This window comes from Numida meleagris, chromosome 1, assembly GCF_002078875.1.
Source record: "Numida meleagris isolate 19003 breed g44 Domestic line chromosome 1, NumMel1.0, whole genome shotgun sequence".
NCBI lineage: Eukaryota > Metazoa > Chordata > Aves > Galliformes > Numididae > Numida > Numida meleagris.
The window spans coordinates 98,372,614-98,397,046 of record NC_034409.1 but is presented as its reverse complement, the minus strand read 5'-3'; the positions used below and the strand labels follow the sequence as shown (position 1 = coordinate 98,397,046).

The 24,433-nt window shown below is 36.0% G+C and overlaps 1 long non-coding RNA gene across 1 annotated transcript; it reads left to right on the top strand.

Annotated features, from left to right (window-relative positions):
• On the top strand, nucleotides 11,728-22,441 carry LOC110392593. Its single transcript, XR_002434499.1, has 4 exons — nucleotides 11,728-12,233; nucleotides 19,910-20,029; nucleotides 20,897-21,055; nucleotides 21,889-22,441. It is a non-coding gene; the product is annotated as an uncharacterized LOC110392593 (long non-coding RNA).

Here is a 24,433-nt window from a genome sequence, read left to right as displayed (position 1 = left end):
ATAGGCTTTTGGAATGACCAAGAAATCCTATGATATTTTAAATGATGCTAGCATAAATATTATGTAAATATGCACAATTTGTAAAAACAGAATGTGAAAACATGCTTGTATGTAAAACTGTGGACATCAGTTGTTCAAACAATTTAAAAGAAATGTAGGTTCATATCAGAGTGACTTTTCTCAAACACTTCAATGACAAACATTCCTTTTGACAAAATTCCTCTCAAGATTCCTGTCACTATTTGTAAACGATGTACCCTGATGCATAACCAGCAGCTATATTAGAATACTGAATTTATTCTGGTAAAAATTTCAGGCTCTGTTTTTTCAAGAAAATCATTTTTTAATTTATTTTTCCTTAAATTTCATCTTAAAAACCCAAACAAACTCCTGTTTTTGAATACAAACTTCAATTATAGATGTTATGTGTGTTCTGAATTTGTTCTGTGTTTTACTGAGTCATTTTTTTCTGTAGATTACAATGAAAAAGTAGTAAATAATACCTGGTTTGTAGAGATTCCACATTTAAAAATTTTAAGGGACTTCAGAAAGTGGCAAATCTTTTTTCTTATCCTCTATTCAGATAAGAAAATTGAAATAACATAAAAGATTGACCTGCTCAAATTCAGCTTGAAAACTGGGGCAAAGTTTTAAAATGAATCTTTACCCACCAATCCTTATTGAAGCTCAATCTTTTATAACACAAGGAACCAGAAAGAGCTACTTCTCTGCTGAAACTGCACATCTGCAAGATTGCTTGTAGTCTTGATAAAGGAAGGTTAGTGGCAACAGCGGTCTGTGAATACTATCCTTGTTTCAAGCTTACCTAGTGGAAGGAAGGCTGGGTCACTGTAGATGTGACTTGAGTAAATCTAGGGGGAAGTTTTGAGAAATCATTTTTAATTTAACTTGCTCAGATGGATGCCCATGGATAGCAGTGTTATCTATACTGTTTATATTCATGTCTGTGTCAAAGAGACACATTTTAAAAGTCCTCCAATTATAAGAAAAATGTCTAAATTCTATTTATTGAAATTAATTCAAAATGTTTGTGAATATGTGCACTGATCAACTTTACTTGACAGAGTTTGACAGTTCCTTTGAAAGCATTTCACTCACACATATCAAATATATTTCTCACTTTTTTCTTTCCAGAGAGAGTTCATCCATTAATGGAGCTGTTTTCATAAATCATAACAATGAAAGAAAATGCACAATTGCCCTCCCTTTTGACAATATTCCTATTAAAAAATCTTCAAATAAAAATTAAAAAAAAATTAAGCGTTCCACTAAAACCTGTCAGGGGTTAATTTTAAATGGCATGTCATAAGTTTTGATCTGCAAGTTTGCTTTTCATGCCTTGCCAAAGTACTGCAATTAGGTAGAAATCTGATGCTGAAAACCAAGTTAGCCTTCAGTTAAAAATCAGAGACTGATTAGTTAATACTTCATAAGCTGAAGTTTAATTAATACAGCATAGTTCAAAATGTTCACCCATGCCTGAATTTTGCAAAATAGCAACCAGTGAATAGAATACTGGGAAAATAAAAGAAGAAAATGAACGAGCAGAGTGGCTGAGAGGGTAAAACACTAATTTTCCTCTCTTCTTTGATTCTGTGCTCAGTCACACACTGAAGAAATAGTATAGATCACAAACCCACACTTAATTTAGTAGCATGGATATGATCCCCTTCTCTGCTTTCTTAAAGTTTAAGACTAATCTATCATGGATTTTTAATAGCTGTCTGCAGGAGAAAGAATTCTGGCAGGTTAGCATTGTGGTTGCTATACATTAAGAAAGATTCATGGTCTACAGATAGAAATATTCTCATCCTTACACCTGTCTGGTACATACAGCTTTGAACAATTTTCAGGTGAGTACATTTACAACCTCAGAGCACATATAATCTATGTCTTGAAAAGCTCTCAGTAACATTCTCCACCTTACTCATCTCTGCTTCAGAGAAAAGACTGAAATTGGACTCATAAAGACACTAGAACCTTTTATTCAGATAACAGTTTTAGTATTTCATTAGCACAGATTTTCTGTTTTACTTTGGACTGTTAGAGTGTTAGGGCATTAATTGTACTAATATACTCTTAGCTCTGTGGATACGAGATGTTCCCTTTATTTCCATAACAAGATTTTGAGTGTAAGAGAGGGTCAGTTACATTTGCCAGCTAAGGCTAACTTCTTCCCAGGGGCAGATCCTAGTATTTGTCTGCAATGAATTTCATGGAGCCCATTACTCCAGACTGTCTGGATCCTCTGGATAGGAAGTCCACCCTTGAGCGTGTTGACAGGCATCCCTCAATTTGATATTGTCTGCAAACCTGATGAGAGTGCATGCTGTCACCTGCTCCAGATCATTTACATCACAGGTGTAAACCAGGATGGGTCCCAGGATAGAGTTCTGCAGTACTGCACTTCTTACTGGCATATAGATAGAATATGACCTATTAACCTCTCCTTGCTGAGCCTGATCATGAAACCTTTTTATTTATTTATTTTTTTCAATCCATGTTGCCTGTGCATACTGTCATGTGTCAAACCCAGAATGTTTGCCCAAGGGGAATCATTTCTGCAAGCGAACATTTTAATATCTGGGTATCTCCTTTATTTGCTCCCTGCCACAGCCAGCATCTGTGGCCTCCAGTACCTCTGCTTGTTACATCAAACAGACTAAATGTTCTGATATTCATAAATATTTTTGTAGGGTGGATGAGACTTTCAGGTAGAATGAAGACACTGCCCTAGTGTTTACAATGAAGTAATGAATATTGCTGTGATCTCCTATATCTTATATAATATTCTTTGGGGCCACGCACTGCAGGAGCTCTGTAGAACAACTGCATAGTCAAGGAACTCCCTTGCATTATGTCTATTAATAGATCAGTCCTAATACTGAGCAAATCTTAATGGACTGCAACTTGCATATCAGGCTTCTGCTCAACAGCTTTGCAGTTTTGCTAGGTCATGGATCACTTTCATGGACACAGGTTCAGGCTTCTTAAATCTCGCTCAGCCATAGCAAAATTGCTCAAAGCTCAGACATCACCCCAGAACTGCTGCCAGTTGTTTTTTTTTTCACAGGTTTGTTTGCATGCTTACAGATCTTACAGTCCAAACAATTCTGAGGACTGGACCTTTGGTGATTCCTCTTAAACACCTTTTTACAGCGTCCTGTAAAGGAGAAAAGAGTAAGTACATTTATGAGTGTTACATCCTAATGCATTTTTTTAAAAACTATTCAGTTTTGTTAAGTGTGTTCTTGAAAAGGTTTGTGCTATTGTTATTTCGGACCAGGAAATATTTATGATTTCACAAGGAAGCATGGCTAAAGGTGTAACTAAGTACCATCATCTATTGTATTTATGTTGAGGTAACATATAAGTTGAATAAAACATTGAAAGATAGAGAATAATTAGATTTCTATGAAGAAAATCAAAATTAAAATGCAAGAAGCAGATCTTTCCTTCTGAAAGTGATAAGGGAATTTAGGAGCAAAAATACACTATTCTGCTTATTGTGGTAATAACCCCATTAAAATTGGACTCAGCAAGTGATATACTTAATTACTTGTAAAGATTTCATTTCCCAGAAAAATGCTTGATATACATCCCTGAAGACTTCACTCTTCTGCTTAGAGTAAAAACTAGGTTCAGCATGAGGAACGGCAGTAAAAATTTCTCATCCCAGTAATATGCCTTGTTTGGAGGCATGTTTCAGACGAGAGACAGAACAGGTCTGTCTTTTTGCCCATTTAGTACCTGGCAACCCTACTGACATTGTTTACCAGTGTGCTAATTAGGCTATAGTTTTCTTGATGTGGACATTTAGCTTCTGGCAATTGGATTGAGGTCACAAATCTGGCTTCATGTAGTTCTTGAACTCTGAATTAATGGTGTATGTGAACAAGTGTTATTTTGTAACTTGTTACTCTGCTAACACTGCACTAAGTGAGAATAGCATTATGATTTAATGCCACTGACTATGTGCTAAGCCATGGATGTTCAACCATTTGGCTTGCCTGGGCTACATTGAGCAAACTGGAATTATCTTGGGCCACACATAAAACATATTATTTAGTTAATGTATATAAGTAACAAAACTTATTTTTTAATATATTTTTATTAGAATGTAAAAAGCAGATAACAATAAAAACATAAAACTAGTGAGATATTTGACCCTGAAATTCACAGCTTTGATGACAATTTGTATGACATTATCCATTTTTACTTTTGTATATACATTTTCTTGTTGTACATTGCGGTGATATTTCACATAATCACAGAATTGCAGGGGTTGGAAGGGACCTCCAGAGATCATTGAGTCCAACCCCCCAAATTTCATCAAACATGAGCTGCTGGTGGCAGCTATCAATGTTATAAGTCCTTCTTTTTTAACAGGCATCACCAGGACACCATCAGTAGCTATGCCAGATAGTTGATAAAGGTTAAAGATAATTACTTTAAAGTATTCTTTTACTGCTTCATACAGATTGAGATATTTAGTTGTGTCATTCAATGGCACCAAAGAAGCCATTTCTTCAGTGACATTATGTTATCAGTATCTCTAATGAAAATGGAAAGTTGAGCTGTATCTGAAACATTAGTACTTTCATCCAATGCCAAAGCAAAAAAAAAATGGATATTAGCAGCACATTCTCCAAGTTTCTTTCAATATATATTCCTTTTTCTTCAGATTGTCTGGCTACAGTCTGGTGACACAAACCGATTTCAGAAAAACTCTTTTTTTTTTTTTTTTTTATCAGGACACATTATATCTGCCATGCTTTCCATACATTGCTTAAAAAACTCACCATCAGTAAATGGTTTTGATTTTTTTGAAATCAGACTTGCTACCAGAGAACCAGCTTTTATAACAGAGTCTGTTCAAGTTTTAACTTTTTGAAAAAGATTTTGTTGAGATGAGAGACTTTTTGTCAGCTCTGCTCTTTTGTCTTTACAAAACATTCCTTGATATACATTGAATTTGGCAGCATGTTTCTGCATATGATGTCTTTTTAAATTGGATGATTTCCTTGCAAATTAAATATAGCACCACATTATTTGTCTTGACCAAGAACTCATCTGTCCATTTTTACTTGAACCCTCTTCCTTCATCCATGATTTTTCATTTTGGGGGTTCTCTTTTCTTTTGATATGCCATTAGGCAGGCTGAAATATTAGTATCAGCAATCACTGCATTTTACTCATTCTCTTAACCCATGAATTTTGAAGTCTCTTAACTACTGAATTCTGGAGGAGTGCCCTGTCACTGTCTAACTCTGGAAGCAGAACCTTAAGAAGATGTTACTTCTGAGAATGACATTGTGGAGTCAGAAAAATACTAGAGTTACATGCTATGTCACTTCCAAAAGTATAGTCTTCAAGGAAAGGTCTGTAAGGAGATTGAAGGAAGGCCACAAATGAAAACTTCAACATTATTCGGGTAGGCAAGTCACTATAGAAGCCAGTCTTTTTTTCATCTGGTCACACTGTCATTTTGTCCTGGTCTAAATTCCTTAACAGCTGCTGAGTACAGTGAAATTTGTTCTTTTTATGTATTTATACTAAGATTTATTTTATCACTTCTTAGTATACCCTATCTCATTTTTTAAATATTATTTATTTATTTATTTTGAATCCTACTTAACCCTTTCCTCTAAACTACATAATGATTCAATGTTTTCTCTTATTTTTATCAGTTTCATTTCCATTTTTGTAGCAACATGAACAAAGGGCTATGTTCATAACTGTGTTCGGCTGGAACAACTCAGCTGTCCACACTTTCATGTTTGTATAGACAGCTGACATTTACTTCTCTGTTCTTTTCAGCTGCAGTTATATCTTGTCAATGCAACTGCTTTGCTGTGAGATGGGCTGGAGAAGGTCTGATATTAGAACTTCTTGAAACACTTGTGTAATATCTGATGAAACAGGAATTCATAAAATTAAGCTAAAAAAGCGTCCGTAAGTAGAATATGGTGAGGGTCTAGAATGATCTTGGTTTTCATTTTTGTTGTCTTAGAAACGAATCATGCTTTGAATGCATGGAATCATTCTCTGCATTCCCTTTGATGTAATTAATATATTTCTTTCTTTCTTACCATGTGTGAGATGTTCTAAGCTTCCAACAAGGTCAGAATTGAATAGAATAAAAATTGAGTAATTAAACTTTCCATTAAATAAGAGATCTTAGGGAAAAAAAAATATAGAAACAAACATTAAAATACTTAGACTGACACATACAGCTCATGTAGTTCATACGTAAGAAAATGGATCTATCCAAGAAAAGACAAGATTTATTTTTCTTGGAAAAACTGACACAAAATTGGAGATTTGACTCATCATTCTTTAAATGACCACAGTGACATTATAAATTGATTACCTAGATACTTATATGGTTAATAGAGAGAACTACACCTCTACACATTTATCTGTCTTGTGTTACCTGTTTTAGGTTGAAATTAATAGAACTATACAAGTGTCTGCTTTTCCCCAACTGGCAGTCTAAATGAATCTTTCAGATGCAGATCCTATAGGAGGGCTGCCTCAAAAGTAATGCCTCTGATTTTATTACGTTGCCCTATGATATCAAAGGCGGATGTTGGTGGTACAGCAGCAGAGGTTGAACTTTCCCACCAATTCCATTCCATTTTGTTGCTGTGTGACAGATGGCAGCAGAGCATCAGTCTGACAAAATGGCATCTGAAATGGAAGGGCATATGAAAAAATATATGGAACTGAATTTCTCCATGTGGAAAAAATGACACACATTTACGTTCACTGACACTTGATGAACATTTATGGAGACCACACAGTAGATGTGAGCACAGCAAGGTGGTGGGTGGTGTGTTTCAACAGTGGCAACTGAGATGTGAAAGACACACCACAATCCAGACAGCCATGCAGAATTTTACAAGCACGGCATGCAGGCTCTTGTTCACCTCTGGCAAAAATGAATAGCTAATGGTGGTGACTATGTTGAAAAATAGTGTTTTCTAGCTGAGAATTTGCTCTATCAAACAGTGTTATTGTGCTCCTTCTATCCATTATATTTTCCATGAAAAAAAAAGGAGGCATTATTTTCAGAGCAACCTGCCTACAATTATTCTTAAAAGGAGGTGATATGCTTCCTCAGCCACTGGCATTTACAGACAAAACAGGAAACCAAATAAGAATCCCAATCAAAGTTTAATAGCAATGCCCTAAAAGAGACATTTCTAAGTGTTCCCCATGTACAATGATTTAATAGTTGTGACTGCAAGCCTGTTATGTTAGAAATTCAGAATACAGCTAACATTCTTAGAATGTCATGGTCAGAAAATTGAACCTGCAATAACAAAAAAATATTTCCAAAGCTACCTGTATATTTCATTGTTCCAGCTTTGACCCACTGGAAGCCAGAAATCTTCCACTATCAGTCAAGAAATCAGTACAGTGTCTACTCCTTGGTAAAAGTTCAGCATACCCAAGATGCATTCACAGAAATAGTTTTGTCAGAAAGCTCCTGGTAAGTGTTACCTGTAAGGAACTGTCTGCCTTCAGCAGGCTGCCTCTGTGCTGGCTCTGCACTCCAGCGCCTGTGAAGAGAAACACCAAAGTACAAAGGACACTGCTTTGTGCTAAATTATAAAACCCCGCTGTATCAGAGATCATCCCACCACTTTTTAAAAGGCTGTAAAAATAAAAAGAATCTTCATTTTTTTTTAATTTAATGTGAAGATTTGACTATGAAATTTCCGTTTTTTACTGAAATTAGTCTATCTTAGTAATTTCACCGATGCTATGTTAAAGAATGGTGCATAATGGCCTTCCAAAATTAGGCACAACCTTAACATTTTTTGTTATGAAGCAAATTTGTTAAGTGGGTTAAACATAAATGTTTATAAAGCAAATGGTAGCAGTTATGGCTGTCTTTACAACTTCTTTACTTTAGCAAGAATAAAAAGTTCCGGATGTCAGAATCCTCATACAGAGGAGAGCAGCTCTTTTAAAAAACAAATCAAAACAAAACAAAACCAAAAAAAAGCCCTACCATTTCTCATTTGTGGCCTTAAAACATCCAACATACACACTTGTGAACAGTAACCAAAAGAGATTTCCACAACATCATTCAAATATCTTATTTTACTACTTTAACATCACAGTTTTCTGACATTTCAAAAAATGTATTCCTAAGATTTTTAATGAACAATGCACACAGTTACATAACTAATAACCATCACTATTAAAGGCAGTACTGAACTTTTCATTTCAATACTTGCTAACTTTATGAATAACGCAATCATAGTCGGGAAGATTATTATCTGTATTTCTAAGTATGTACAAAAACATCAGCAACATCAAGGTCAGAACTTACTGAATTAGCCTTTTTCTGAGTTATTTTTGGATCACAAGTACTTTTTGCTAGGGACTGAATTATGTCTGCTGTATTTGCTGATGACCTCCAAGCCAAATTTTTATAAACCTAGAAAGCAGGTTTAGGTTGGCCTTGCATACTTAGCTGTGAGAATGTCCGAAATGGTTTTCAATTTATCTGAAAAGACTGTCTGTCCCTAATAGAGGGATTAAAGTAACACACTTTATTGTATGATTTGCAATATTGTGTTTGAAATCTCTGCAGGATCACCCAACCTGCTGAGCATAATTTCAGAATCCAGCAGTACCATTAAAAATAATGTTCTAACAACTATTCTACCAAAATTACCATTACAAAAAATGATGAGAATCATCCCTGAGGGCACACCTAAAGTGCCTGATCTCTATTCCACTGTATGTTGATTCTATGCTGGGATGAATAATGTTTGAAGAATATACAAAAAAAAAAATCCTCTCTGACTTTGGATTTAAGCCTTTGAAATGGACTCTCAGGCAGTGAAAATAAATTAAACCTCTATGCTTTGCTTTTGTAAGTCATATTACTTCTCTACCCAATAATCCTAATAAAACAATGCAACCATGATAACCTAGAGATAACTCTTGTATTAAATGGATGTTTGAGTCTTTCTTATTGTGTAATTTCTTGACCTTTTCCCATGTCTCTTTTAAATGGTGTGTCACTAATTATCTGCATCTTTTCCAACTTACCACAGACTATCAAGTTAGTGAAGTGTTTATTTTTGTTCACTATACAAGGCATTGATATATGGGATTGGTAGAGAGAAGTATAAGTGTCTGGAGTTCAAATCTGTTCTTGTACTTGACCATCATAATGTGAACAAGCAGATTACAGTTAAAGTTGATGAACTATACTGAATGAATTATATTTAGGCAAGTTACTAGATCCAGGAAACACTTCATTTTACTTGGATTTTATGACTACTGTTCTGTCCTCTTTATGCTTATAATTATCAGCAGTTTCAAGAATTCGGTGTATGTACTGACATATTTTTGAATTATACAGCTCATCTAACTGAGGACAGAAATACCTGAAAACCTAAGTGGCAGGGAGATTATTTTGCAGGTAGTCTCCATATCATGATAGCCCACTGAATTCTTCATTTCGATTTTCCCCCTCCTTTTTCCTGTTATTGCTGCAGGAATGCATCTAAGCTGGGAGAAAAACTCCTCAGCATCGGTTTATCCTGGCCATTATCTCCAGGATCAATTGTGACAAATTTGCAGATTCTCAGAGGGACTTCAGAGATATCTGTTCTGAGAGATTTCCACTTGGAAGAACACCTCCAAGCATGAAGGAAGACAAGATATTTACACTTTGGGAGACAGACAGTTGAGAAGGTGAATTGAATATTGCAAATCCTTTCTTAATACAAATGAGAGTAATATACCCCTTTAACTACATTTTTCTTGACTACCATTCTTTTCCAGTGCTTTAGATAGAATTAAGGAAGACTATAGCTGTTTGAACTTTAAATTTTGATTCTTGACATTACTATCTTCTCATAATTCTCCTGAAAAACCAAATTTAGGTGGTAATGTTTCAGTAGATAAATTTCCCTTTATGGGCCTGTGAGGCCCCAGTATAGAAGTGGCTGAATAGTCCATTTGCCGCAGCATAATGAGTGTTGTGGAACGCACAAAGAGAGGAGTCATTCAGTCACTCCACCACCCATTTAACAGCTGTGTGTGTTGCCTTGTGCAAGTTACTTTGCCAAGTAGGGAGGGGATGTCTAGGTAGGGAGACAGCTGCAGAGTATGCTGTGAGGGGTACCTAATAGTGATACTAGGAATATGGTGAATATCATCAGAATTCCTAAATTACGAGATTATTTCCAATGTGCATCTGAATGTGCTCTTATGCCTTTCTGGAATGTTGTGAGAGGTGTATTCAGGGTCAGTAGAGACAACAGCTAGGGAGCATGACCACAGCACGACAGCTGCAAAATTTATTTCCTTCCCTTCTTCTACCTCTACAATGAGAAAACAGCCTTACTAATTGCATTAGCAAATGGAAAGTGTAAAATTTACATAAAATCTGAGGCTATCAAAAATGTTATGTAAATACGAATGTACTTACTCAAGTACAGATATATTAGAAAGCAACAAATCCAATTCTATATCTTGGAATAATTTGTGTCCAAGGAGGTGATATGGGAGAAGCAGCATGGCTTCACCAAGGACAAATCCTGTTTGACCAAACTAGAGACCTTTTATGTTGGTGTCGCTGCATCAATGGTCAAGGGAAGTGCCACGGATGTCATCTATTTGGACTTCAGCAAAGTCTTTGACATGGTACCCTACAACATCCTTCTCTCCAAATTAGAAAGATATGGATTTGATGGGTGGACTTTCAATGGACAAAGAACTGGCTGCAGGACTGAATCCAGAGTGTGGCGGTCAATGGCTCAATGTCTGGGTGGAGATCAGTGATGAGCAGGTTGAGGGAGGTGATCCTGCCTCTCAACTCTGTGCTGGTGAGGCCTCACCTGGAGTATTGCGTCCAGATGGGGAGTACTCAGTACAGGAGAGACATGGACCTGTTGGAGCGCATCCAGAGGAGGGCCACAAAAATGATCCAAGAGATGGAACACCTCTCCTATAAGGACAGGCTGAAAGAGCTGGGACTGTTCAGCCTGGAGAAGAGAAGGCTGCGAGGTGATCGGATAGCGGCCTTTCAGTATGTAAAGAGGAGCTACAGGAAAGAAGGGGACAGACTCCTTAACAGGGTCTGTGGTGATAGAACAAGGGGAAATGGTTTCAAGCACAAAGAGGGTAGATTTAGGTTGGACACAAGGAAAAAGTTTACAGTGAGGGTGATGAGGCACTGAACAGGTTGCCTAGAGATGTGGTTGATGCCCTGTCCCTGAAGACTTTCAAGGCAAGGAAGGATCAAGCCCTGGGCAATCTGATCTAGCTGTGCATATCCCTGTTCATTGCAGGGGAGTTGGTCTAGATGACCTTTAAAGGTCCCTTCCAACTCTAAGTATTCTATGATTCTATGAGTCTATGATTCAAAATGGAGACAAGAGGTTTGTGTTAATATATACATGTAACAATAAGCAGAAACCTGGAGGAACAAGGGTTTTATCTTTGTCTGTCTGCACTTTGATGCAGATTATGCTGTATTTTGTCTTATTTTCATCCTAACTGTGTGTTGCTTTGCATAGCATAGGTGTATTTGATGTTTTTAAATGAAAACTCAATTTGACCTCCTATGTTCAAAAGAAAAAGCTCTGTGCTAAGGTGAGTTGACCCTGGCTGGCAGCAAAACTCGCCCAGTTACTCTAGGAATCAAGAAGGCAAACCTTAAAGCAGTACCTTTCCTCCCCACTTTTCCCAGGCTTAGCTTCACTCCTTCATCCACGACTCCTCAACCTCTTCCCCCTCAAGCAGTGCAGAAGGAGGGGTCAGTCCATAACAGCCCCTCTCCAGCACTTTTTCCTCCTCACACTTCTTACTGCTCCAGTGTGGGTCAGTCCTGTGGGTTGCAGTTAGTCCTTCAGGATTAACCTGCTCCAGCATGGGGTCATCCAGAGATGGCAGTGAGGTTATCTGCTCTGCCAAGGAGCCCCTCTTTTGACCTTAGTGTTCCCACTGCTCTTTCTCACTGTTTTTTGTTCCCTCTTCCTCCCCCTGTGCAGTGTTTTTTTTACCCTCCCTCCCCCATGCTCTCCCCAGGTGTCCCAGGGTGGCTGCTGGGCCCGGCCCTGCCATGCACCAGGCCCGGCCCTTGGAGCGGCTGGAACGGGCTGTGTCTGGCACGTGGCAGCCCTGCCTCACCTCAGGCTGCAGCCTCCCAAGTGCCAACACCTGGATGGATAGCTGTAAACGTTTTCATATTTGTACTTAAATCAGTGTGTTAAATTTATATTCTCAAACTCACATTCATGGACTAAATATAAGGGCTGGCATAAGGTTCTGTAAAAATGGAATATGATGGGTAATCGAGTTGTTAATCAGAATGTTCTATTAATATTTTTTTAATGATTGCAGTATTTATGTGAATGTACAAATATAGAAGAAGTAATCCCCAATATTCTATAGGTATTTTGGTTTTAACCCTGAATTTCCCAACAGGTTCAATTTTAATATCGCAATTTTTGTGTAAATTTTAATACGTAAATGGAAGTAATATGTCGTAACATTTAGACCAAACTCTTACTCTGCCAACTTGTACCTGGAGTCTGTATTGCTAGATCTGTCTCATGAAGGGAGAGTTGCCCTATTTGGATAAAGCCAGAGAAATATTACTAGTCAAATACAAAACATAAAGATACCTACAAGTGCTGCTCCGAAAGCAATGCCTCCTATTTTATTATGTTGTCTCAGGACATCAGAGGTGGATGTTGGTGGTATGGCAGCAGAGGCTGAACCTTTCTGCCAATATCCTGTTCCGTTTTGCTGCCATGGGACAGATAGCAGCAGAGAGGCAGTCTGAAAAAATGCTGTCTGATGTGGAAGTGTGGATGAAGCAAAGGTGTGAATTGAATTCCACACTGGCTCAGAAATGGGGAAAGCATCAGTAGTCATTCACCTAAAGCTGCAGTGGAGGATGTGCCATGCAGCTCTCCCCGTGTCATCCCTCTGCCTTTATTGCTCAGCCCTCTGCTGTGGTCTGGAGCTAGTCATACTTCCTCAGTAACTTCATACCTAGCAGTTTTATTGCTTCTCTGCACCTTCCAGGTTGCCTGTGCCTGGCTCCATCATCTAAAAATTAACTTTTGGGGCCTGTTTTTTCATAACCGATAGCTCAGCAGAAAAGTAGAGGAATTAAATAATATATTCATTCAAATCCTGAAAACATCCACACCTTAACTGATCCTTCTGAGACTTCCAGCCTCATCCATGCCATTCTCTCTCATTCCACACCACGTGATCTCTGCACCATTTTAATGTGGAGTTTCTTCTATTATGAGTGCTTGTATGTGTGATGACTCATTCTTTTTCAGACCACTAAAGTAAATGTCTTCCTGCCTTGCAAACTGCAGGTGCTGCTGAATATGACATTTTTTTTTTTAAATACATGTGGATAAAAAAAGATGTATTTCACTGTTAATGTAAGATGCAGCAACATCTATGTGGTTGAATTTCTTGGAGGCTTTCATCTGATATACAGTCTTAATTCATTATTACTTTTTCATCCAAAGGTGGCTTTATGATACAAAATCACACCTAGCTCTTCAGTTTTGCAGTAAAGTTGCATATTATTCTATCATTTTGCTGTGTAACTGAGAAGTTGATTGTGATTTTAGTAGTTTCCCTTGTAAACTCTTTTTTGGTTTTCAGAAGGCCTATTAATCATTTTCTCCTTGCCAGTGATAAATAAGGGCATATTTAATCTTCATGTATAAATAATGTGCACTTTTGAATATGCCAAAAAAGATGTGATGAATGTTAGGGCTGTTTTCGGTCTTTCCTTAAGATTTCCTTGTAAATCTAGTAGAAAGAAGCAGAACTGAGTCTCAGTACATAGGGAAGTGTTACTGTTGTAATAGAGCTGATAAAAAGAATAATTTGTGATGCAGTATCTCTTGACAAATCTTTTCAAAAAAGCCTGGTACAGACCAGCTAACTTCTGGTTAGGAGCTGGCAATTTCTGCCTTCTTATTTTACCTCAGTTGATCACTGTTATTAATTTTATAATAACGAATAATGATCATCTTTCCCTGTCATCTCTTCTAACAAAATAATCCCTAAGGAGGGATTATGGAGTCAAAATAATTTTTAAATTTAAAAAAATCCTGTATGAAAAAAATCACATAAAAATAAAGCACAAAAAGCACATCGTGTTTCTAGCTAAGGAAGTAGATTTTACTTTTTCCATTAAGGTGAAATATAAATGCACATACTCAGCATGTGTGTGATATTCTCCCAGAACTACTCATCTAAAGATCTTTAGCTATAGTACCTATAAGCTTTTTAACAATTCAACCTGTATTGGCTCACTGCACTGTAAGTATAATCTGCTTATCCATGATTCAGATGTCCTTTAGCCACATGATTAATTACCAGTGCACCTGGGTCCCTCAGGGACCGTGGTTTCTTAGATGCTTCTGGGTGGCTGACAAATCCTGACAAATAAATGACTCATTGTTTTTTAAGGTTAAGAGGCATCTCCTTATCTCAGTTCAATAATCTTTCTTATTTCATATTGTCTAGTAATATAACATTAATTTGGAAAACTCTTGAATCAGTCATTGGAAACACAAAATTAGGCAAGGCTGTTCTACAAGAGGTGGTCACTTGAATGTGGATATCAAACTGTCATAAGCAGGATAGAGCATATCTCAGAATTACAACCTATAGTTCAGAAAAAGCTTCTGTGTGTATTCCAATAATTGTATCACTGATTTTACTTTGATTTCATGTGATAACCTCCTGATCATCAATCATGTGGAAAGATAATTGCCGGATATCATTACAGATTAAATGACAGTAAAAGAGAGAATCTTTTTTTTTTCTTTTTTAAGTTAAATTACAAAATCTTTTGAAGGGAACAGAACTTCAGATACTGAATGAACTATTTAAATTATACAGCTTTTTAGTTGAAATGCATTAGATATATTAAATTATTCTGTGCTGCATGCAGTTAGGTAATGTCTGAATGGGATGACTACAATTCTGGACAATTTCATGTGATTAGGAAAATTTACATCATATGAAGTAGAGCTAATGAGAGACATGAAGGTAAAGTTAGGTTTCCCTTAAGCCATCTGTTCGATTCACATGCTTTCTTAACATTTACTGGTCTTTCAGTTTATTCAAAAGAAGGTTAAAAAGGTAATTTAGTAGAATCATCAGTAATCAAAAGGATTTCTAATAGAGTAGGACACTTGAATTAACCAGACAAAAGAAGGACAAAGCCGAGCTGAAGTGCAAATCTGTATAAATTAAGATTGGAAAAAAAAAAAAACATAATTATTAACAGAGAAGACAAAAAACAAGAAGAAATTGTAAGGACTATTTATCCTTGTAAGGGTTGTTTCTTTTAGTCTTTAAATCAGAGTTTTGTCCTTTTCTACAGTAAATGCCTTAGCTCATGGTTATTTATTAGCCACTAGAAAATATGAAGTTATGTTAGATTTGTTCACATAGAGTTTACTGTTTTATTAAAAATACTCAGTATTTTGAAATAGTGTATATAAGATGTGAAGCTATGTAAAAGTAATAACTGGAATAATAACTGGAAGAAGTGATGCAAAGCATTCTAACAATATCTAAAATACATTTACTACCAACAGTCCCCCACTGTATCTTTCTACATCTCCTCCTATGCTTGGCTGAGTTGGTTTCTGGATCTGCTTCATTACCCTCCTGCTGCACACCTTTGTGTAGTTACAGCTGGGACTGAGATCCTGCAGACGGATAATAAAGAAGTTATTCCCTTTGTCCACCATCACAGTCAAGTTTGACCTAATTTAGCAATATTTTTGCTAACAGTCTCATGTTTTTAGGCATGATAGAAGTGATGTAGTTAATTAAAATTAATTTAGCATAGGTACAATCACCCAAGTACTTCTGCTAATTTGTATGCCTTTTTTTTTTTTTACCTATCCTGACACACAATTACCAAAAAACCAGGATACAAAAATGGAATGGATTTATTTTTGTTTTGGTAACCACTAAACAACAACAAAAAAACCTACTAAATTGTAGTTTTTGTCGCAACTAAATTGTTGAAAAAAATGGAGTAAAGGATGAATGTAGTTCAAATGCTGTATCACTCCAGCAACAATATTGAACATTTTCTGCTCATATGTGTATTTCAGGCACTATGATAAGCATAGATTATTCCAGAGGTCATCCTTTAAATGCAATTTCATAACTATTTTGAAGAAGTATACAGTGAGTTTACCACAATCTAAAGTATCTATCTATATTCATCAAAGACAACTGCAGAGTCCTTCATCTGGGGAGGATTAACCACATGCATCTGTATAGGTTAGGGGCTGACTTGCTGTAGAGGAGCTCTGGAGCTCTGTGGACAAGAACCTGGGTGTCCCGATGGGCAACAGGCTGACTGTAAGCTAATAGTGTGTCCTCGTGGCCAAGAAGGCCAATGGTATCCTGGGGTGCATTAAAAAGATGCAATTAAAAGTCAGCAGACTGGGAGTTTCTCCTCTCCATCTGCTCTGCTCTGGTGAGGCCACATCTGGAGTAATGTGTCCAGTTCTGAGCTCTCCAGTTCAAGAAAGACAGGGAAATTTAGAGAGTCCAGTGGAGGGCTACAAAGATGAATAGTGGCCTGGAGCATCTCTTTTATGAGGAAAGGCTGAAAAACATGGGACTTTTTAAATTTCAAAAGATAAGACAGAGAAGAGGATCTTAACTGTGCTCATAAATGTCTGATGACTGGGTGTGAAGTGGATGAGGCCAGGCTCTGTCACTGGTAGTGCTCAGTGGCAGAACAAAGGCCAGTGGGGACAAACTGGAACTTAAAAGTTCCATCTAAACATGAGAAAGAACTTCTTTACTTTGAGGTGACATAGCACTGGAACAGGCTGTCCAGAGAGGTGGTGAAGTCTCTTTCTCTGGAGATATTCAAAACCCATCTGAATACTTTCTTGTGCAAAAATTCTCTAGGGAACCTGCTTTAGCAAGGCGATTTGGACTAGACAATCTCCAGAGGTCCCTTCCAACCCCTATGATTCCATGTGATTCTCCAAGTGGTCAGAAATTACTAAAAAAAATTACAATTCCTAACTAGAAAAATGGTTTCAAAATACTTTTTTTTGTAAATACAATGCTTGGAGAGAGAGGATAGATTTCCTTATTTTGGAAACTTCAATGGTTTACATTGTTTGTTATTAGAATGCTTCTAACTGGAATCTTGACGTTAGTACTGTTGTTCCATTAATAACAGCAAGTAACACATAAATGAAACTTAACAGAAGACATAAAGCTTAAAACTCACATTTGAACATGCAAAGAAAAATGCTCAGTGATGTCTGTTGACAATCTTGATTGTTTTCAAGTGCATAAAAGCTCATGTTTGGAAAAGCTGAGCATAAAGAAAAAATATATATATGCATATATTTAAGCTGAATCATCGTTATGATGTAAATTAATTACAGTTCTGTGGAAGTACCACAGTAGAATTTAATTTAAGAATTTGCTTTCTATTTATTTTTATTACAAACTTCCTTGAAGTTCATTTTTAGATATTAAGATCTTTGGACTAAAAAAGTAGTTGAATGTGCTGTATCAGTTATTAACTTTTCCAGTGCTTATAATCAATTTTTATAATCTAATATTCACCTAAAATAATAATGCACTATAAAGATATTTGTTCAACTCTGTTCTGTGAAGCTTACACTTCGTAGGAAAGAAAATGAAATCTACACCTTAAAAAGTAAACATGCGTACTGTGTGTTTGAATAAAACACCCACAAGATCTTGATTATACCATTTTTGTCATGGCATGAAAAACTGTGGGTCTGTCATTTAATATGTTTTTAAAGGTCCCCCGACAACAATGAGTCTACATTGTAGTTGATATTATCAATTTGAAAGTTTTCCTTTCAAAGTAATGTTCAACATAAATCTCTCTTGAGAGAAGAGTAATGGTTTGTAACCATTACTTCTTACCCTGTCTTCTAGAGATTTGGAAAAAAAGATTATTCTCTTCACATTTTCATCAGTTTAAAAGTATTTGAATAATTTTTTGTCTCCTCTCATTGTCCTCTTCTGAAATGTAAGGAATTCATTTTTGCTAAAAAATTTCTAAGTAGGTTTGTGTAATTTTGACTAACAAACTGTCTTCACATGTTTTTTAATGTTTACCAAAGAGTTTGTACCTGGCAAAGGAGGTTGGTTTTTAGTTCTTTGTTTGCTTGTTTGTTTGTTTTCCTAGTATTGTAGTATCTATTTTAAACCAGTTCTTGTGGCTGGGAGGAAAGCATGTACTCCAGCTCTGATTCCTGAATCTTTTTTTCAGCCATTACTGAGCAAGACTCATCATCCATTCCTCTTCCAGAAACTACATAGCTAGTCCTTTTTTTTTTTTTCTTTTTTTCTTCTTTTTTTTTTTTCTGGAGGCTTGGGGAACACCTTATAGCTCTCTACAACTACCTGAAGGGAGGCTGTGGTGAGGTGGGTGTTGGCCTCTTCTGCTTAACTAGAGACAGGACTAGAGGAAATGGCCTAAATTTGTGCCAGGGGAGGGTCAGGTTGGATATTAGGAAAAATTTATTCTCCAAACGAATGGTCAGGTTCTTGAATGACTGCCCAGGGAGGTGATTGAATCATTGTCCCTGGAGGTGTTCAAGAAATGTTTAAATATTGTGCTAAGGTTTAGTGGGGAAATAGTTACGGTAGGTGGACAGTTGGACTACATGATCTTGGAGGCCTTTTCCAACCTTGGTGATTCTATGATTTTCGAATCACTTCAGGACCAGGCTAATTGTTTTATGATTTTTAAAGAAAAGGGTGAGTATAGTGTATTCTTTCAGAGCAAACATTTTATTAATCATTTTGTACAAAAAGCAATAAAAAATATTGTCAGTAATATCCTGAAGCTTATCTCTGTCACTAGATGTTAGTAATCCAAAACTGTTGCTGCCACTAAGTTCAGCATCTCATAGATATCTTCATGAGGAGACAAAGTCTGAGACACTGCTCCTGCTATTTTTACTTGAGATACCTGGAGAATGTGGCAGAACTACTTTTTTTTTTTGGGGGGGGGGGGGTGATTCCATCTTTCCTGAGAGACCAAAAAACCCCGACTGAAAACAACAAAAAAACTGAACCAAAAATGAACAAAAGAAACCAACAACAACAACAAAAAACCTCAATTTTTTTCATCAGAATACATTGCATATCAGCTTTCTTTGCAAGCAGAACATGAAAAGAAATATTGGTCTTCAGAACAGAATTATAGTGTTCATTCTAAGAATTATGCGAGAAAAAAAAAAAAAAAGCATTTCAAAGCCCAGATTTATCTTTTTGTCTTTAGAATTCTTGTTCATTTAACACTAGTATAAACACAAATGGAGAGTGAGAGATCTTCTCTCATTCTCAGAGGCAGACTGAGTCTCTCAGATTGTATGTATTGCTGCCCAGTCTCTTTAGGTCAGATAAATACTCTGCAATTAAAATATTTCACAAACAATATATCTCAGGAAGCAATTATACCTGTCAATAAAAATAGAAAGGAACTAGGCAAAACACAAAGATGCAATGAATAATGACTTTGGGAATTAATTACCTCCCCACCATGCTCTTCACAGGGACACACGATTACATTTGCTGGATTGTAATCACTGTGCCGTAATGGTTTGTAATGGTTTTTCTTCAGTGTTGAGCCAGAACCTGGCTTTATGTAAGTGCAAAACTGCTATTTACTTCTATTATAAAGCATGGGGTTGGAATTCCAAGCCTAGTGACCTATAGTGCTGGTTGCTGATTCAGCAAAGGTCACCATTCACCACACTGTCTCTTCATGACACAGCTGTGACAATTGCTGTCTCTCCTCAAATGACACGTATGAATCTCCTCATAGGGGATGCGAGATAGGAGATTATCCATCACCTTTCATGGCAGAGCCAGAGGAAAAGCTGTGGGCCACAACTGGAAGTAAAGAACAATATAGAAGGAAGCAGTGACAACTGTATTTGGATAGGTGAGAAATGAAACTGAGGATTACAAAAAGCCTGAGCAGCTGTGAGATTCACTGCTTTCCTGTAACATGCCAATGCTGCAGGAGGTGTTATCAGTCAAGCTATCTGAAAATCTTATCCATGTTAGATCTTGACTATTGCCGAAGCTGGATTTTCTTAGCATAATTTGTACGAGAGGGCAGCATCTGAAATTCTTTGAAATAATGTAGTCATACCTGTCAGGTTGTACTAGTTGGCACTCAGCAGCTTCTGTGGACATGGAACAGTTCAGCTTTATTTTTGTTAGATGCCCTAACAAAGATTAAAAATCTCTTTGAGCTAGGTTTTTAAATGCCCATCATCTGCTTTTTGGCACTGATGAACCAGAATTTTTTGATCTTTCTTTTTTCTCATTGTTTGTACTGTGCTCCGGAGATTGCAGAAGTATACTTTTCTAGAGGAATCACAGTAAAATATTTAAGAAGCTTTACTTCCTCCCCAAAGAAACCTGTGCTATTTTAGAAACATTTCCCATTACACTATTGCTTCAGGGTTTGGAATTTTTTTTAGGAAGATATTTCATGGCTGTTACTCATTATGTTTCTGAACTAGATGAAACCTAAAGCTATGCATTTTTTAAAGCTCTTTTAGTTTTGTTGATAATGCAGGGCATATATACGTGCTGTGAAAATAGTGACTATTCACAGTTTGTACTAAAAATTGACTATGATCACAAAGACATTTGACTGAAGAACAGCTGACTCTCCCTTTAGAGACAATCAAAAGAAAAAAACATCTGGACATTTGTTTAAAATACTAAGTTAGACAAACAGTTCTGGATATATAAGATTCAAGTTTGTTGTTTTTTTTTTGCTTATCTCTTTCTGCAGCTGTTAGATTTCCTCGGTGAATCCTGTGATAGGACATAGCTAAGACAGTTCTAGGATGTAAGAAAGGTGATGGCTCTCTATTCCATTTGTTATTTGCCTCCAATAACCTTTCTGTCATATTTTCTGAAACTCCTTGCCAACCTGCAAGGACACATTAAGGTAAATTAAATGATATTACTCTAACTGATTATTTTAAAATTAGTTCTTAAATGTATACACAAATTGATATATGATACTATTGCTTAAAAGTCTGTTAAAAAGTAATTAGCACTTCCACCATTAAACTTCACATTTTGAATCCTGTTATTTCTTTAGTCATGTTTTGATTCTTCTGGAATGTCTTGTTTGAAATATATATTTGTACACTTTCTAAACACTATACTTTGTTTAATCTGAATTGTTCTCTCTGTAATCGTTACTCATACAGACTCCAGTGGCCTCTAAAGCACATTTTTTTCTATTAAAGACATGTTGCTTTCATTATACCTACATGAGGAAAATGAGGGTTTTTTTGTACATCTCAGTCTGGTTAATGAAATATGTAAAATGTATTTCACTTCAGTAGTGGCTCCACTTCTATTATTGTCCTACACACTGTGACTCATGGAAAACATTTATAGGTTAGCAGGGTTTTGTCTTAGGGTCCAAGTTATATGGCTGTGTTAGGAATTTTGTAGGGTGTCACTTTGTTCTTCAATACATCACATAATATAGGAGGCCATTTGTGAATACTGCACCTTTGACTATTGTATACATCATAGGAAAAATGACTCTTGAACAGAAGACATCCAAACTACCTGAACTCAGTTGTATAATGTCAAACAATTTCATTTTGAATTCATTCACAACACAATTCCAGTTAAAGTTTCAGATATGGTATTTTTGCCCTATTTTTTCAAATGTTTTTAAACTTAAATAATGAATACAATACAAAAATAATTTGAAGAAAAACCCTTTTAAAGGCATGTCTTGTCTCTGCTCTCTTGTTCTAGGCATTAAAGGAGAAGATCTTTGAGGAATCTGGAATTTTATTGATTTCGGTGCATAAATAATAGGAGTTTACAGGAAACATTGAAATCCTATCAGGAGCATGGTCTGCTAAACAAAGATAGAAACAAATATGAATTGTGGAATTTTTACTAGTAAGCATTCTACTAAGGAGAGAGTGCCCGTCTTCCAAGGAGACTTCTTAAATTTATTTTGGCACATTTGACATCCATCCTGAATGCTGTAGATTGTTGTTTTTTTGTTTGTTTGTTTGTTTGTTGTATTTATTTGGTTGATCTTTTTTAATGTGTAGGATTTGCTGTGTCAGCAATCCAACAGCCAAGCCTGGCTTCCATATCTGAATACAGCTATCTTGAAGAAGCAAGGTCTCCTGAAGACTGATGTATTTTAAGAGAGAAAAAAATATTTCTTAAAGGAAAGAAAAAAACAAACCACTTATCATTTTTCCACTGAATAAAGCTGTCAGAATGTAGTCCTCTTGTCTGACTTCATCCCTCCTCAGCTGAAATGTCTTTAAAATTTATTCCAGAAACTATCCTTTTTTTCAGAAGGAGCTAGCTAAACTCATAATATAAGCAAGTTCACAGATGATAATGGTGTACTTATAATAAGATATCCTTTTCATCCTGACCAAATATTCCCTTGATAAATTGAACTGTTAAGTTTAGAAGAAAGGATGAATTTGGCTTAGGTTGTTTTCTTAGCCAGGTTGTTTACTTTCTGGATTATCTGTTGCCCTCTGTGTGACTTAAGATTCTCTTAAACATTTGGTGTTTATATGTATCTGTTGTCCAGCAGATGTCTCTGATGCAAAGGTGCCCCCCGAGTACAGTATTTGTTTTTGTATACGCTCATTCCCAATTGCAGAAGTATAGTTGGACTGAAATATGAAGCAAATTAAAGTTATCCTCACCTGTGCATACAAAAAAAACAAAACATTATACTTGTTCTCTATGACACATTCAAGTAAACCAAAAGACACAAGGGAAGATGAGCAACATAAAAAATTATTTTTCTGGTCAGCATTTCAGAAGAACACATCTCTAAGGCATAATAAATTAAATATTTTTTCTCAATTGCAATGTCATTCACATTTTTTACAAGAAAAATGATGAAACCAGTGGATAGAAGGACCAAGAGTTTGAGCATGAAGGATTAGTCTTGTGAATAGATAGTAAAGAATCTTTAGTTCTTCACTTTTAAAGTCCCAAACAGTACGATGTACCATCTTGAAATCTCATTAAGAGGTTTAATTTTGAGTTTCTTCAGCATTCACCAGCCTACAGAAAGAAATTAATTATTTGAAAGATTTTTTCACATCTGAGTTAAAACATAATAACATACTTTTTTTCTCACTAAATAAAAGAAATGAAGAACTAAAACTAATTCACTATATCATAATTGATTTATGAGGTTTTAATTTCATGTAAGCACAAAACATAAAAAAGGTGAAAAAGCTACATAGTTTTCCAACTGTTATTCATCCATTTAAACTAATTGACCATGAATTTGTTGATAGTTGAGCTTTGAAGTGAAACAAACCCAGAGCACAGGTTCATATTATTTTAGTGAACAGTGATGTGTGAAATGAATCATAGCCTTGTCAACAAGATAGTTGTGAATTAGATCCCAGTTTAAGCTGAAAGAGGATATGGCAGACTTGCTGGCTTTGTAAAGCAGTTTGAGGTAGTTTGTAAAGGCTTGTAGAAATGTGTAAGTTTTATATTTTTATGTATAAACTGTAAAATAGAGAATCTGTAAGTGCTCATTAGTAATGCATAGCAGATATAGTTTCAACATTGTATTCACGCACTCTTGAGGTTATGTGAACACAGTGCAAGACTTTGCTTATTTTTCTTCAGTAGTCATAACAGTCAATTATTTCTCTTATACATGTTTTTCCTGATAGGATTTTCCTGAACATATGGAAACATGATAGAAATAACTAAATGACAAATGTAGTATAGTGTTGTCTTATTTGAGGATTTTTAAATAATAATTAGCTAGGAATCTTGCTAATATATTTTCAGGAATAATGAGTATTAAAGCAAAGCTACTACTTTATCATTGTTACAGATGTTACCTATTACTAGTTAAAATTTAGAAGAAAAGTTAGGAGAGACTTGATTGACTCATTTTTCTAAGAGTTTGGCTTTTTGCTCCATTTGTTCACTGAAGTAGTGCCCTCAGATTTTATAATAGCAACCCTCCCCTCAAAATTGTTATTTCTGAAAATATTTCTGTTTGTATTTATTTTGTAATCCTTTGTAAAATAACATAGATTTAGAAAAACTTTTGAAAGTAGAAATAACAAGAGCTCTTCTCCTATCTGTTCACAAGAAAAGAATGCATACTTAGTTTATTGACAGGAAAAACAAACACCACTGCCCTCTCCACCTTCTCCCACTCTTCTCCTCGCTCTCCCCCTTTTTCCTCCCCATTGTATACGTAGCTCTGTTTCATTCTTAGAAAACTAAATTATGGTAGATATTGAGTGTGCTAACCTTTGAATAAAATATTAGGAACGAG